The sequence below is a fragment of the Cryptomeria japonica genome, chromosome 8 (genome assembly GCF_030272615.1).
Source record: "Cryptomeria japonica chromosome 8, Sugi_1.0, whole genome shotgun sequence".
Lineage (NCBI taxonomy): Eukaryota > Viridiplantae > Streptophyta > Pinopsida > Cupressales > Cupressaceae > Cryptomeria > Cryptomeria japonica.
The window spans coordinates 547,304,898-547,322,137 of NC_081412.1; the positions used below are offsets into that span (position 1 = coordinate 547,304,898).

General features: G+C 35.7%; 1 non-coding gene and 1 pseudogene across 1 annotated transcript; one reads left to right on the top strand and one right to left on the bottom strand.

Annotated features, from left to right (window-relative positions):
* The first annotated feature begins 1,274 nt into the window (after nt 1-1,274).
* On the top strand, nt 1,275-2,348 carry LOC131043260 (photosystem II protein D1-like; annotated as a pseudogene).
* A 156-nt stretch (nt 2,349-2,504) lies between these two features.
* TRNAM-CAU (transfer RNA methionine (anticodon CAU)) lies at nt 2,505-2,577 on the bottom strand. The gene has a single exon. It is a non-coding gene; the product is annotated as a tRNA-Met (tRNA).
* Nucleotides 2,578-17,240: the final 14,663 nt, after the last annotated feature.

Genomic DNA, 17,240 nt, shown 5'->3' on the forward strand with positions numbered 1-17,240 from the left:
TCTATCATATAGAAATATAGTTTAATTCTATTTATTTAACTTATAATAAAGGTGGATATAGGCATTTGTATTTTATTTGTAAATGATAGTAAAGGAGAAATATTTATGTATGAAGTTCAATATCTAGATTTAGTACTTACAGAGAAAAGTGTTAGTCTATTTGAAAAAAATCAATATATTTTCAATGTCGATTTGGGATCTTATAAAACAAAGATAAAAAATTGGATTGAACTTTTCTTCAATGTTAAAGTAATAGGAGTCAATAGTTATCGGCCTCCACAAAAGAAAGAAAAAAGAGGAAATATAAAACAAATAATGAAACATAGAATGCATTATAAACGCATGATTATTACACTAAAACCAGGTTATTCTATTCCACTTTTTCCTTCAAAAAATTTATTTAATTTCAAACATGAACACCCGTTCATACAACACTTTTACTTCGGGCACACGTGATAAATCTCTATCAAGTTTTGATGGAAAAGTCAAATCTCATCCACAAAAGAAATTGACTTCTGGCTAGCATCGTTGTGGGAAAGGTCGTAATAATAGTGGAATTATTACCATACGACATAGAGGAGGAGGTCACAAGCGTCTGTATCGTCAAATTGATTTTTGACGGAGTGAGAAAAACAAAATATTGGGAAAAATTGTAACAATAGAAAGTGATCCTAATAGAAGTGCATATATCTGTCTTGTGCACTATAGAGATGGTCAAAAGACATATTTTGCATCCAAAGGGGATTATGATTGGAGATACTATTTTGTCCAGTCCAAGATAATCCACTCCATCCGATAAGCTCCGAGTTCAAGTCCCGGGCAACCCAGAGTACTAGAATCTAGTACCTAAAGGTATTTTTACTTATGATCCAATCCAATTCATGTTATTCATTGTTCTTAATAAGCAAGAGAGGCAACATCCCACTATTCAGGAATCATCTGAGAAATGATAAGATCTTTCTTACCCAGTTTTCTCCAATAACATTTAACTTAAAGGTTAATAAATACTATTATTTATTACCTTGAATCATAAAGAAAGAAGGAATGCTCATAGAGTGCATTAATACCGGTATTAATACCTACAAAATATTATACTATTGAAAAGTATTTCAACATATGTGCATATAGTTTATGGAGGAAGATACCATGAATTTCTATAGTATTCATAAAGATGTCAAAATAAATATTGGTTGACATATAGATATGAATCATATTATATTGTTGAATAACAAGCCTTATGTGTATGCTTGGGAGCTTCTAATGATTAAATAAACCAAGTTATAACCATGACCGCAATTTTAGAAAGATGTGAAAGTGCAAGCCTATGGAATCATTTTTGTGATTGGATCACTAGCACTGATAACCGTCTTTACATTGGATGGTTCGGTGTCTTGATGATTCCTACCCTATTGACTGCAACCTCTGTATTCATTATCGCTTTTATTTTAGCTCCTCCAGTAGATATTGATGGTATTCATGAACTTGTTTCCGGTTCTCTTCTTTATGGAAATAACATTATTTTCGATGCTATTATTCCTACCTCTGTAGCCATTGGTCTGCATTTCTATCCCATCTGGGAAGCAGCTTCTATTGATGAATGACTATACAATGGTGGTCCCTATGAGCTAATCATTCTACACTTCCTACTTGGTGTAGCTTGCTATATGGGTCGTGAGTGGGAGCTTAGCTTCCATCTAGGTATGCGTCCTTCGATTGTTGTTGCATATTCAGCTCTAGTAGCAGCAACTGTTGTTGTTTTCTTGATTTACCCTATTGGTCAAGGAAGTTTCTCTGATGGTATGCCTCTAGGAATCTCTGGTACTTTCAATTTCATGATCATATTCCAGGCTGAACACAATATTCTTATGCATCCATTTCACAAGTTAGGTGTAGCTGGCATATTCGGCAGCTCTCTATTTAGTGCTATGCATGGTTCCTTGGTAACTTTGAGTCTGATCAGGGAAACTACCAAAAATGAGTCTGCTAATGTAGGTTACAAATTTGGTCAGGAAGAAGAAACCTACAATATTGTAGTTGCTCACAGTTGTTTTGGTCGATTGATCTTCCAATATGCTAGTTTCAAAAATTCCCATTCACTACATTTCTTTTTAGCTCCTTGGCCAGTAGTGGGTATCTGGTTTACTACTTTGGGCATCAACACTATGGCTTTCAACTTAAATGGATTCAATTTCAACCAATCTATTGTTGACAATCAAGGTCGTGTAATTAACACTTGGGCTAATATCATTAATCATGCTAACCTTGGTATGGAAGTGATGCACGAGCATAACGCTCACAACTTCCCTCTGGATCTAGCTACTATTGAAGCTAATTCAATAGACAGCTAATTACTCAATCTGATGAATTGTTAGTGTCTTTCAATCCTTGAAAAGCAAAAAAGAAAGCAGTACCAAAACCGAAAGGTTTGGTACTTCTTTTTTCGTCTAATTTTTCCATCATAAAACTAAAAGTTATTGCGAGCAGAGCACAATAATTGTTTATTATGCATCCAGTAGGAATTGAACCTTTGACTTCCCAATTATGAGTTGGGTGCTTTAACCATTCAGCCATGGATGCATAATAATAATAAGTATTGGCTCAGATCTTAAATTTGATACCCAAAACTATTATTTTCAATAAACAAATAAAGAAATGTAACGAGCTTCTTCGAGAGTTGTATTGAATGTTATTTATCTTGCAATGCATCACTTTGATGTCTAGTCAGAGCTTGCCAATAGAAATGAAGAGTTCATTACTAACTAATAATATATTAGTTTCATTATTAGTTCATTTTTCGGGGCTTAGAACCATTCTTCTTGAAATGGAATGACCGTAGACAGAGACTATCAATTAGTTTGGGGTGGACGTAGCCAAGTGGTTCCAAGGCAGTGGATTGTGAATCCACCACGTGTGGGTTCGATCCCTATCATTCACCCGGTAAAAAAATCGATAGGATTCAATTCATTGTGATTTTCTATCATGAATCAAATAAATGGAAGACTTTTTCCCACAAGAGACAAAACTATATCTCTTGTAAAGATAAAAAGAGTCTTTGCTAATGCAAGAAAAGAAAAAGGGAAGGAAGGAGAAAAAGAAAAAATGAAATCTTCATCCTTACAGTATTGTATGATTCATAAATCACCCCTAAAGAGCAGTGTGATAAAGCATAAGAATTATCCTAAAAGGAGCTTGAGATCATGGGAAACTAAGAAAATTGATTCCTGTAATAAATATAAATAAGAGCTCCATTGCAGAGGGTATACCTGAGCATCCATTTGAAAGCTATGGGAATGATGGAACCTGTGACTGCATAAGATCATCATATAGAAATCTGAATCATTCATTAGATAGGATGGTGAAATAAACCAATAAAGAATAAATTTCTTTGGAGTCCATAAATCGACACCAAATATCTTAGAGTTAATATTCGCCTGTAAGATACTTATTGGGCAGTACCAATATATAATAAAAGAGATTTTTGTATAGTCATATTATATAGATATATAATATATGTGTAATGAGTCAATACAAATTTATTCCTAGGACCTCAATATTTAGAATCCAAATTTTCCATAGATTCTTCACAAGGAGTCGTATGAGAAGAAACTTTCATATCCGGTTCTAAAATAGAGATGGGATTCAAATAGTATTATGCAACCATCGACTAGAACCCAAAACGAACGAAATTTAGTCACCCATAGGGGAAGAATCAAGGGAATATCTTCTCGGGGTAATCACATTTATTTTGGTAGATTTTCTTTTCAGGCATTGGAACCTGTTTGGATTACATCTGGGTAGATAGAAGTAGGACAATGAGTAATTACTCGTTATGCCCATCATGGCGTAAAAATATGGATACGTATATTTCTCGACAAACCTATTAGAATGAGACCTACAGAAATACGTATGGGTTTGAGGAAAGCCAAGGGATCTCCAGAATATTGGGTATCCATCGTCAAACTAGGTCGAATACTTCATGAAATAAATGGAGTATCAGAGACTATAGCTAGAGTAGCTTTTCAAATCGTTGCATATAAAATGCCTATACATACTAAATTTATTACTAGTTTGCGTAAATAATGCCGAACCAAAGAGATATTTTTGGCAGAAAAAGGTTATTGAATTGATAAGAAATGCTTTTTTCTACCGAGTTAAAAATTCTTTTGGAGGAAATATGATTTAGTCCCAAACTTACTTGAATGTAGCAGACAACAGTAGAGCTCAAAAATTAATGTGTATTCGAGTGCTTCGATTGGGAATTGCTTCACTATCTCAGAGCGGGTGTTTTATTCACACATACATATCTTCGAAAAAGATTATATTTCCCTTCATTAATAATAGCCAAAAACTTTTCTCATGTTTTATTCTTTCAGGCCCCCGAATGGGAGCGGGATTGGTCTGATTTGAATAGGGAATTTTATATTAAATGTAATTACGATGGATATGAAATGATGGATATCAATGTGCCCAAAGATTGGATGAAAGACTACCTAAAAGAAGGTGTTCAAATCAATATTGTATATCCTTTTCACTTGAGACCTTGGTATGAATCTTCCCCTGAATCTACTGATGCTGACAATAAAACAACTATTTTTTTATCCATGTATGGAACAAAAAATGAACTACCTTTTGGTAATCCAACAAAGGTTCCTTCTTTTTGGAGACCTGTTGGCGAATGGATTTTGAATTCTACATCTCATCAGGCAAAAGCTATTATCGAAAGGATCCATCCTATTATCAAATGGATGAAACCTCTCCGCCAATGGATAGAACTCCTTTGCTCAGAAAGAGTAAAGATAAAGATCAACATTCGGCCAGATACTGGGACATAAAATACTCAAATGAATGACGAGCCTCCTGTAATGATTAGGACCACCCCTACATTGAATATTCAATTTTCTTTGGAAATCATGGAAGATCCATTAGAACCATTTTCAATGCAGGTCAAAGCAGATTTGGATCTCGCAAATCCAAACAATTGGATAATTACAATGAATGAACGAATCAAGCAGATGAATCACGAATATTTGTTGAATCGAGATATTCCTAATAAATTGCGAGCTAACTTTGAAAATCAAATGAATCAACCTTCTCCTGACATAAAATCCAGATTGAAAAAAAGGTTAATTCAAATCAAAATTTTTGGTTCTATTTTCCAAAACAAGAACGTTCTCTTCATTAGGAAGAAAATGCCTTACTTTATGAAAGTTTTTCATTTAAGGGCAAAATTAGCACTTATCGATCTCAAAATAAGTATTTTGACTCTCATCGAGTCAAATTTATAATTTTACATCTAATGAGTAGAAATATTGAGGCAATTCAAAAAAGATTCACTACAAATAGAAATATAAACCCTTCTATCAAAAAGAAGGAAACCCCAAAAATATCTCTTCACATCATTTCAAAGAGGGACAAAATGTATACACATAAAAATTGGCTATGAGCAATTAAATAAATATTCTATATTTATTTAATAATTATTCTTCTATTAAATAGTTAATTTGAAAAGATTAATTTATTTAATTCATTTTCATGTGTTTCTATTAATTAATATTTTATTAATTAATTCATCTATCTTATTCCTCTAATTAATTCAATATCTAATATTTAATTTTTTTAAATCAAGTTAATAAAATATCTAATATTTAATAGTTATTCTCCTATCATATAGTCTCAAATATTAAATAATTTCCTAAATTATTTAATCTTTCTTTTCCTACTCACCCTCCATCTCCACTTCATCTTCCCTTTGCCAACTCATCAAACATGTGGCTAAGGAAATTAATATTTATTAAATATTAATTCATCATTTATCTTCAACTACCAAAACTTAATGAAAATTGTGTACGTACACACATTTCATAACCATTTCCTATATTCTCTCCAACACCCCCTACATCTTAGGAAGGACTTGAGTTCACTTGTCCTATTATGCTTAAATCTTCTCCAACCATCCCTAGATTCCCTTAGTCAACAACCCAGTCAAGGTGAGATGAATGACACTTGTCTTCTCCTTCCCCCTTTCTCTCAACCTTCACCTTTGCTTACAACCATCCAAATCTGTAGATCTGATCATGACCGTTGATCTGAGCCACATCATCTCATCCTCTCAAAGTCTATAAAATCAAGAGCTTCAGTTGAGAGAGAGTTAGACTTCAAGAGACTTCAAGAGACTTCAAGTGCATGTTGCAATCTAATCATATGCATCCGTGAGTTTTAGTTTTGAAGCAAATAACAATTATCATATAATATCATTTAGCATAATCCTTTTAGCATAATCATGTAGTATTTCATATCATAGTATCAGTTAACTACAAGTTATTTGTCTATTCTTCATATGCCATCTTGGAAGCCATCGGTGCATTGTTTGAGAGCACACCATCTGCAACTAGGAACAGTGGAGTTAGGACACAATGAGACATAAACCATGAAGGTAAAAATAATGTTTTATTTTAATATGTATTTCATGTAGTTTCATTAGTTGAGTTTGGATTTCTTGTAGTATTTCCATTTGTATTTTGTGAAACTAACTTATTGCAGGTAATATTCTGAGGATGAAATTCAAGTTGACACAACTACCAATGGGGTTGCAATTCTAGAGGATGTCATTTTCAAAAACTTACGCTTCAAAATAAACAAGTGTCAACTAATAAATACCCTTCAATTGGATGCAAGATCGCATGACAAATCTTCTTTTTGCTCTGAATCTTTGGATATTATACTTCACTGTGCTCTTTTGCTCTATTGCTTCAAATGCAAAGTGAGAAATGAATAGGTTAATTTTCTTTTTATCCTTTGCATAACTAACTTTTAGATATAATAAATTTTCTTAACCCTAACTCTTTTGGATACCTTGCATACAGACAAATCTTCAAGAAATCTTATGCGGATCATCAAACACTTTTGAAAAACCATCCACTAAGTCAGTGATCATCAAATAAACATTTACAACCTTCCAGAACTAGGTACAAATCTCCAATAGTGGGTTTGTAATATTTTTCATGAAAACCTCCCTCTAAGGCCCGATGCCTTAACTTAGTTACCGGATGAGGTTCTAGGACTGAAATTAGGTGTCGACCCATTCATTGCATTATCATCACTCTTCTTCACCCAATTCTTCTTCATCCAATCTGTGATCTCTTCAACATTTTATTTTTCCTTCTCATCTAGCTTCACATTCTTGTTCTTGTCATCCATACCTTTCCTATTCACATTTTTGCTTCTGCAATACTTAGCAATGTGACTAGATTTGTTGCAAGCATGATAAACAACATTTACTTGTCTTGGCCTTAAGTTCATCTTATTTCCTCTTGATTTGCATTGATTAGAAACATGTCTAAACCTACGACATGCATAACATCTGACATTTCTACTATTTTGAAAGTTGTTCATCACACTTCTACATTCATTTGCCTTATGACCATACTTATTGCATTTGAAATATTGGTCGGTAAAAGATAGACCATTATTGATGGTCCTATTTTTCCATTAACTAGCCATATGACCAAATTTATTGCAAACAAAACAATTACCATTGAACTTATGAGCATTAGGTTTCCTTATTGAAGGCTTCCTTGAGTTGTCATTTTGTTGTGCAGATTTGGAGCTTTCACCTTTCTCAAATCCAAGACCTTGAGTATCAGTAGGATTCTTTTAGCTTGCAAGCATCTCATCAATCTTTGCTGAGATGACTCAAAACTTCTCCTTGTACTCATTTGTAGCATCAAGATCAAATTTAAGAAGAAGGATCTCCTTTCCAAGATCTTCCTTGGTTTCATTCTATTCTTGCTTCAGTTGATCATTCTCATTCTCAAGTCTACAACATTCTTCAGAATTGTCTTTTAGGGACTGAGCAAGCTTCTCCACATTCTTCTTCCTTTCCTCAATCTCCTTTGTCAATCTCATCATAATGGCTTCCATCTCATTCTTCTAGACAACATTAACTCTAGAAAGTCTCTCAGACTCTTTTGTCTTGTCCTTCATGACTTGATCATCAATGCTTTGACTTTCTTTCTCTTTCAACTTATCAACAAGCTAATTTCCTTTCTTCCTCGACTTGTTCAACTGATCTTTCAATGATTCAATCAAGTTCTCAGTATCCTTAAGGTTTTCTTTTACTTTTTGGACCTCAAATTAGGCATGATCAAGATCCTCAAGTGCTACAAGCTAAACTTCTTTAGACTACCGAAATCTATTGACTCACTTTCCCAAATCCTCCTCAAGTTGTTAGGCTTCTTTTGAGGAACTAGGCTCTGATACCAATTATTGGAATCAAGGAACACTAAGAGGAGTGATGAATTAGTGTTCTACAATTTTTAACATTCTTATTATGTCCTTTATGTTGGAAATCAATAACACTGAGAGGGCGGGGGGGGGGGGGGTGAATTAGTGTTATACCAAAATGATAAATTTTAGCCTTGTTAAAACATGCATACATGAACTAGTATACTGGTACATACAAAATTGAAAGAAGTACATCAACCAATAAGTCAATCACATAAATAAGAACCATAACACACAGATTTATATGTGGAAAACCTCAAAGAGGAAAAACCACGGTGGGATTTGTGACCCACAATATCAATCCATTGGCCATATGAAGAGATATTACAAGATATGAGGGGCCTGCACTTACAGGAAGGCTTATAGCCTAGAGCACACTGCTCATGTTAGACACAATGAACCACTGAGAGGGGGGTGAATAAATGGTTCTCAAACTTTTTCTGTTTAACTAACTTATGTGAGTATACCGGTTATTAGATTCTAACTCAATGAAGACTTATTCGTTCATGAAGAGAGTAGACAAAAATGCATTCACATAAAGGGACATCACATAAGACCAGTATATATGAGGAAAACCCAAGATGGGAAAAACCTCAGTGAGCAATGCTACTAGATTCTACTGCTCTAATCTAGCCTCACAATAAAAAATATGTTACAATGTTTAGGGCTACAACCCAAGGAGCTACAACCGCTAATTTAAGGCACCAACCCCTAATTTAGGGCACCAACCCAAGGAGCACCAACCCCTAACTTATTTATGGGCTACAACCCCTGCACCGAGCTACAACTCAATATTCACAAAGAACTTAAAATACAAAATTAATACTACTGTTACAAGTGAATCTTGTAACCATCTCATACACCTCTCTATCGATGAGACACCTTCTCTGCTATACTAGCTCATTCTTCTATTGCTTCCTTTCTGGTAAACTCTACTGGTTCACCTCTCCTTTGTTCTGCTCTACTAGATCTCCTCCTCATTTCTCTACTCTTTACCAATACTATACTCTGTCAGTTCTATGTCTGCCTACTCTGCAACTTCCTTCACTTCTGCTCTACTGGTATGAACACTACCGATTCTACACTACTACAGGTTGAACACTTCCATCTAATTCTCCCTCACTCTTAGTCTCTTCTCAAATATTCATTGAGCACTTGACTAATTTTCTCTCACATGTAGAAGTAAGACTTAATCACTTCGTAGCAACACTCTCTTCTTCTATTCAACAACATTACTCTCTCATCCACCGACAACCTTCTCTGATTTTGGCTTCCATATTTATAGAATGGTTTTCCTGCCATAACCAATTCAAACTTTGGGTGGTTAGGGTTTCCTAACTTACCTCGAGGCAAACCAAATCCAATCAGATCTTGTTCGATCTGATCGCCCAGACAACCAACTGTACATCTCTGCCATTAATGCGTCTTCCAATACACATCTTCTAATATTAGCAACCATGACCTCGTCTCTCAACCTGCCTCTGTCAAAATGCTATTAATATTTCCATTGTTTCCTTCTTGAGGTCTTCTTAGAATTTGATCTTCTTGCTTAGATCCAGGCACCAACAACTCCCTGATTTGTCTTTGGTGCTCATTCTTTCTCGAGCCACAATCTTCTGATCTGATCCACAAATCATGAGATTCATATTGAATCCACAACAATAGAGACACCTATCTTTATACAACACTCTAGTGACCTTTGCATGCTTGACACTTGATTTATATTTGGCATTCAAGTTGACAATCACCTGTGCTAGGTTATCTATGTCGGCATGGATTGGATCATTGACCAACTCCAGTACCAGGTTCAGCTACCGGTTAGACCCTCAAACTAGTTTATCCTCAACCTTGCACTCTACTTCTCTTCCGGTGGACTACTCAATCAGTTAACACTCTTGCTAACCTTCCTTATGCACATCTTCATCAGATGGGGAGTCTTTTGCATCTACACCTTGTCCATATTACCAATGGACTTACATATTAGTAAACACTCTTGATGACACCATGTCATCAACCTTCCACAGACTCTATCTTCAATCAGGCCATTCTCCTCTATCTGCATCTGCTCAACCTTGGATTCTTCCTGATCAACTCTGATCATATCTCAATCGATTTTTCAAAGTGACAAAATCATTACTCTTCATCTGTACTGGCATCTCAACATGCCTTCTCAAATAATCTAGTGCATATCCTTAATTTCATGCACTTAAGGCATTCCTTTGTTTCATCTGTAGATCCGGTTTGAACCTTAAAAAACCTGCATCTACCTCATCTACCTTATATCATGGAACTCTAATACACACTATGCATAATAGGAGATAAGCTCCACTTACCAGTGGGAGTGAGCCCTTTTCATCTACATCCTGTAGTGCACTCATGTAGCTTCCCTGTTTGTGTACCAAAGCTTCAAACAGGCACACGTGATTTGGCGTGAGCACATTCACTATCAGTCATTTCTTCTCATGATGACTGCATATTCATCTAGTGGGAGTCTTGTTGTTCTACAACCTCACAACATACCTGTTACCTACTCATTCTTCTCCTCCAGTGTCGATGTGATTTAGGTAACATTCTGCCTCTTCATCACAAACAACATCCAAGAACCTTGCTCATCCTTCTTGTACACTAGTCATGACCTTTGCAGACTAACAACCACTCACTTGATTGATCTGACTTCTCCATGTCAACACATCACTTATCAGTTGACATCCTTTCCTTACCGGTGATCTGCAACACAAGGTGATATCAAGGATATCTCATCTTGTACTCTTGCATGACAATGTTGCACATACATCTCTCATACTGGTAGTCATCCCATACCGATTGACATCAATGACAATACAATACCAATAATTGTTAGGTATGTTCATCATTGCACCACAATCTTGAGCTATCAATGCCCGCTACAAATGTCAGATATGCCCAGATCCATGGGAGGTGGGAGAAAGCCTTGTCACGAATCCTGAGGGAAATTTGAACACCTCACTGACTAGGGGGAAGTGAGATGACTTACAATCCCCCCCTCAATGAGACCTCCAGGATTCAAACCCATGACCACCGGCTCCGATACCAGTTAGGTATGCTTTTCGTTGCACCAAAATCTCACGCTATCAATGCCCATTACAAACACTAGATATACACAGATCCACGAGAGGCGCGAGAAAGCCTTGCCATGAATCCTTAGGGAAAGTTTAACACCTCACTAAATAGGAGGGCAACAAGATGAATTACAACTCAATCACAAAAGGAGCCTCATTGACTACATAAAATTCCAAACTACAATCCAAACAAGTGTGAACTACTAAGATAGTATCTTCTGTGCCAAAATACAGTTCTGGTTTAATCTCTCTTTGTTCCAGTCTGAGACTCTAAACCCTTTACCAGAATAACCCTTATATAAATTTCCTCACATATATGATCTCTCTGATATATTTTGCATCATATTGCATTCACATAATCATAATCTCCTATATATGTCTCTTGCTCATGTATGTCAAAATGATCTATCAAACTGTCCTATATACCTTATACAAATTTACATGTCTTATATCAGGTTACAAAGATATATACAATATCAAATTACATGTCGGCTAGATAACATAAATGCATAAACATTAAAATCATTGTTGATGTCAAATCCAAGATATTTTGGCCTTCAATACCGATAATCTTTACTAAACCATGTCGACCTGCATTGTCGGTGACCAAAGAAATCCTTCTGTCTTGCCGGTGCTGGTGCTGATGTAGTATTTGTGAAGTGCCTATCGGTACACCATAGAACTAAAACATGAAACCATAACACAATACTATTTTTCCATCAATGAAAACATAGTGACACCAACCAATTGAGTGTCAATTGTCAACAATCTACCCCTTTGGCATTGATGGCAACACTCATGTGAAAAATGGTCAAGGTTTCATTTGTCAGTTTCATCCTACCTTGCTCGCCCTGAGCTGAATATGAAAAATAATCCATATCTCCAAAACTTCATGACTTCATAACTCCCCCTAATGTATACAACTCCCCCTTTGACATCACTACCTTAAAAAATTCAAGAAGAATGTCAAAGAAAAGAACTGTACAATGAATATCCCAAAAATGTCTTACCGGAGCTTGACAAATTTTAAAATTTCTAGATAAGTCTTCTCTATTAACTCCAGATAAGTATCCCAACTAGTTTTGAATGTGCCGAAAATAGATACAAGTCCACTCAATAAATGTGCAAAATATTCTTTCTCATTTACCTTTGCTGGTATGGGCTTTCCCACCATATCCATGCATTATTTCTTATGTACACTGAGTGGATCCAACCGAGGACTCACCAAGCCTCTCAAACTTTTGACTCTTCTTATTATTTTTTGTCTTTCCTTCTCAAGAACAAAAATTTGGTTCTCCAAAATCAAAATTTTACCATCAATGGATGTAGTCAATGAAATCAATCCATCAAAAGAGTTAGCTATACTTGCGATTTTCTCCTGAATTTCTTTTATCTTTTTATCCACATTAGTTGTAAGTATTTCAGTGTTACAACATACCCTATATATATTTGTACATTTCTTCAAAGAGTTTTCTATTAGGATCATCTTCTCCTCAATATTTTTCTTCTCAGTTTTAATTACCTGATCAAATGCAGCTCTCTTAGCCCGAGTAAATCTTTCTAGTGCTTGCCAGTTTGAGATTTGTTGTAAGGACTGAAAATACTTTTAAATATGCTCAGTGATTATCTTAAGCTTTCTGGATGGGCTCGCTTCATTTTCAATCTTACACTCTAGGATCAGTATGTGTAAAACAATGATTGATTGATCTATAATCCATTTATCTATGGATCTCTCCTTCATTAGTTTTTGTGCTGCCATCATCATTAGCTTAGTGGGACTCATCTGTGTGGTGTTTTTCTTTTCGATTGGTGAAGTGTCAATTGACAACAATGATGGACCAACAATTGGAGCCCTGTCAAATTCCCCTACCTTATCCTGTGAAGATTTATTCTTTATAACCTCCCCACTTGCATCGGTGGCTTCTCCACTCGGTGCAGTCTATGTAACTGTGGGTTCCTTTGTAGGAACTATAACCTCAACCTATACATTTGTATCTGGAGGACTATTATCCTCAATATTAGTATCCTATACAATATTATCTTGTTCACTCCTTGTATTAACTAATATCTCAATATTTGTCTGTGCATCTGTATTTATTAGGGGCTCAATTTCCACTATCTTAATATTTTCCAAAACTAAGTGTGAAGTACCCATAATCCCCTTTCCTCTTCCCTTAACCGGGGAATCTATAGTGTTTGTCTTCATTTTTGGTGAAGTAAAGAATCCCCTGTTTTCTTCAAGAAATTTAACCCATGCTTTTTGAGTCTCCTTTATTATTTCATTTACTCTTCCTAGCATCAGACTAGTTATCCTATCTCTGCCACCTCAATTGTCTTTTCCATTTCATCTGGAGCAATAGTAACACAAATAGATAATAGCTCTTGAATTTTAATATGTTTATGTTCTTGCATAGCTAATAGACTTCTAGCATCTAATATGTTATACAATTCACTCGGTATTTGATTTTCTATTTCTATTAAGGCTTTCTTATAAATATCCAAGTATAATAGGTCTTCTTCCTCTACCTCTCTTTATTCATCCTCCTCTAAGCTATCATAGTAAAATTGAACAATCTTCAACATGCCATCTTTAGTGATTTCATCTACTAATTCTACACAAGTTTTCGGTGGAACCTTACCAGAATCAGTGTCATTCTTCTTCTTCCTCTTTGCAGTACCGGATGCAGCTGAAGGTGTTTCTTTTGGTGCTTGTTTTTTGCCAGTAATTTGATTGTAACCTTCCTAACCAATTGCTTCTTATCTTTTGTCTTTGTTTCATTTGGTTTCTTCCTAACAACCCTCTTAAATGCCAATGGTGTGTCATCCTCAGATTTTGATTCTATAGTAAAAGGCTCAATATGAACTTCATGATCCTTCCTATTTCTACCTTTCTCTGGGACAACATCAATTAATGACTTGATGTCCTTTGAGACCTCCTCCACAAATTTGCTTGCTTTTCCTTCCAGCTTCTCTCTTTTCTTCCAGTTGAACTCTGTTTCAACCTCTTGGGTTTTCTGCTATGCAGTACCATAGAGATTCTTTGCCTTATCAATTGGTGCATCAGTCAACATTTTTGCATAGGCATTAAGAATCTATGCATCTACCTCATAGCCCTTTTCTTCAATACAAATATTTTGAGGCTCAACTGACTCCATAAGTGTGTTGGCATTTTGATGATGTCATGATTGTCATTAATGGATACACACTTGCTTTGTGTACACTTTCTTTATGTATGAATTATGCACAACCGGTATTTGTTACAACCGATATTATGTACTATAGTCTTTAGAGTATCGGTGTTTTGCAGAAGATGTTTACCGATCACAAACTGACTGAAGACCCAAAGTGGTATAAAGACCTCAAGTGGTTCGAGGATCTCAAGTGGTACAAAGGAACAAAGTGGTAGTTAACATTTTTCCAGTCTTCATTTTTGAGAACTGATAATCGGTAAATTGTATGAACCAGTATTACTTTGTGATGAGTTATCATCCAATGACACTTTGATGGTGATTTTGTGTCATGTTACCAAATGTTTCTAGATGCACTGAACCTAGCAACTTGTAATTTAATCCTATTGGACTGACATGAAATCAGACTCCTTTATAAGGACATCATGTCTAGGGTTTTAGATGATGATGAGGTTTTGTAAGTGCGATCATAGAAGAAAAGATTAGGTCTATGTGAAGAGTAGGAGTGTGGAGATATTGGAGACTGAAGTAAGGCTGAAATGCATTAACAATGATCTATCAAGGATCTAACCAAGCATACTATACTAATATCTAGATCACTCACTTGTTGATTACTCACATCTTTGACAAGTCTAAAACCCTTAACCGAGTAGGGCTAGCAAAGCCTTTGTAAATCCTCTAACAAGGTGGTTCACAACTATGAATCTGAAATCCTCTCACAAGGTAGTCTTTGACAGGACTTATCTCGTAATAGAGATCTAGATTACTAACAAGATTGTTATGGTGAAGAACATTGTATGACCTTAACTAGTCTAGTTTCTATTCTGTAGATAGTTACTTGTGAGTTTCTGCTCACCATGGTTTTTCCCATTTGGGTTTCCACGTCAAAACATCTTGTGTTATGGTGATTGTGCTCTTGTGGGTGAATGCTTTGTTTTCTATTTGGTTTGCATTTATCTTAACCAGTTTATTAGTGAATCTGTTGTACCGGTTATCTGCTAAACTGTTTACAAGTTTGAGTTCAGTGTTTTTTGGTATACTAATTCACCCCCCCTCTTAGTATTCATCAATTGGTATTAGAGCTTACCTTTCTATAAGTCTAACCACTTGAAAGGAGATATGGGGGAATACATTGTGAGGGAACTTACTCATCATCTCACTCAGATTGAGAAAGCCTATGATGAACTCAAAGTCAAGTATAAAGCCTCTCTGGAAAAAAGAAGAGAGCATGCTAAGAAACTAATCGAGCCTACTAAAAATAGTTCTTCTGATGAAGAAGACATAGATACCCTAGTTGAAGAAGTTGAAAAAGTGAATGAATCCAATGCCAACTTGAAAAGGGAACTAGAAGGACTGACTATCAGAATGTGTCAAGAGCTTGAGAATCAAAGGAAAGCTGAAGATCTGGTAAAAGACAAAGATCATGAGATCCTCAAGCTCATCTCCAAGAGAGTAAAATGGAAAAAGAAGAAATGAAAGGTGAACTAAACATGGCTATTTATAAGAATGCAACCTTGAAGGAATCCAATGCTTCTATTACCAAAGAACTTATTGAGACAAAGGAGATACTTGCCAAATCAATCAGAGCACTGCTAAGCTAGAGCAAAAGCTTGAATTAGCAAAATTGGTAAAGAATACCACTGGACTTGGTTTCTCTGGTTATGAGGAAGGTGAGACCTCTAGAAAAAAAGATGTAGCATCAAAGAAGCAACCAACATCAAAGGATAAAGGTAAGCAAATGTTTAAACCTGTTTGCTTTAATTGTCTCAAGGAAGGATATACTACTAATGTGTGTAGAAATAAGGGCTACAATAATTTTCCTTATTTTCTAAACAATAAGCCTAGATCCAATAAATTCAATGGAAACTGTTATGCATGCAATAAGTTTGGGCATAGAGAATTTGAGTGTAGGTCTATTCTTTGCAACACTGGGAGATACCCTCCAAGGACTCAAGGAGTTATCCCGGAACCCACTGTGAACCGAAATCCAAACCGGTATAATGCCTATGACCATCAGTCGGGTGGAGGTGGCTATCAAGCGGCAACCGGTTGGAGAGCAACCTATTTGATTTGTCATGGTAGTGGTCACACTACTGCAACATGTAGAAGGAAGAATGGTAGTATGAACAATGGACCCTGGAGAACACCTGGAATGGTAAGCTATCATTGTAACAAGTTGGGACACACTGCCAGAACTTGTAGAATGAGAAAGAACCTATTGGATGATATACTAATTAAACCAGAAGGGAAGATTGATGTTGAAACCGTTCAAGCAGGAATGAATAAAACATGGAAAAAGAAACCTGAAGAAGTGTTACAAGATGACCCGGTTTTTGCACCTAGTGTGGAAGTCTCTGAACTAGCAAACTAAGCTTTAGAAAAGCTTAGGGGGAGCATATCGGTGAAATATTTGAACCCCCAGTTTATATCGGTAAATACCTTAACTGGTATATGTTACCTATCAATCGGTAGAATATTTTGAAGCAGTAAAAGGAAAAATTAGGGTTTGTACCCTAGTGGTGGAGCATTTATTATGGTAGGTGAAAGATCGTTTAAAAGGGATTTTTGATGCCATTTTCACTTATCTATTTTTGAGCGAAGAATTTTCAAGTACAGAGCAATAAAGAGCAATTCGTCAAGCGATTCAAAGTGAATTCAAAATCTTGCAGAA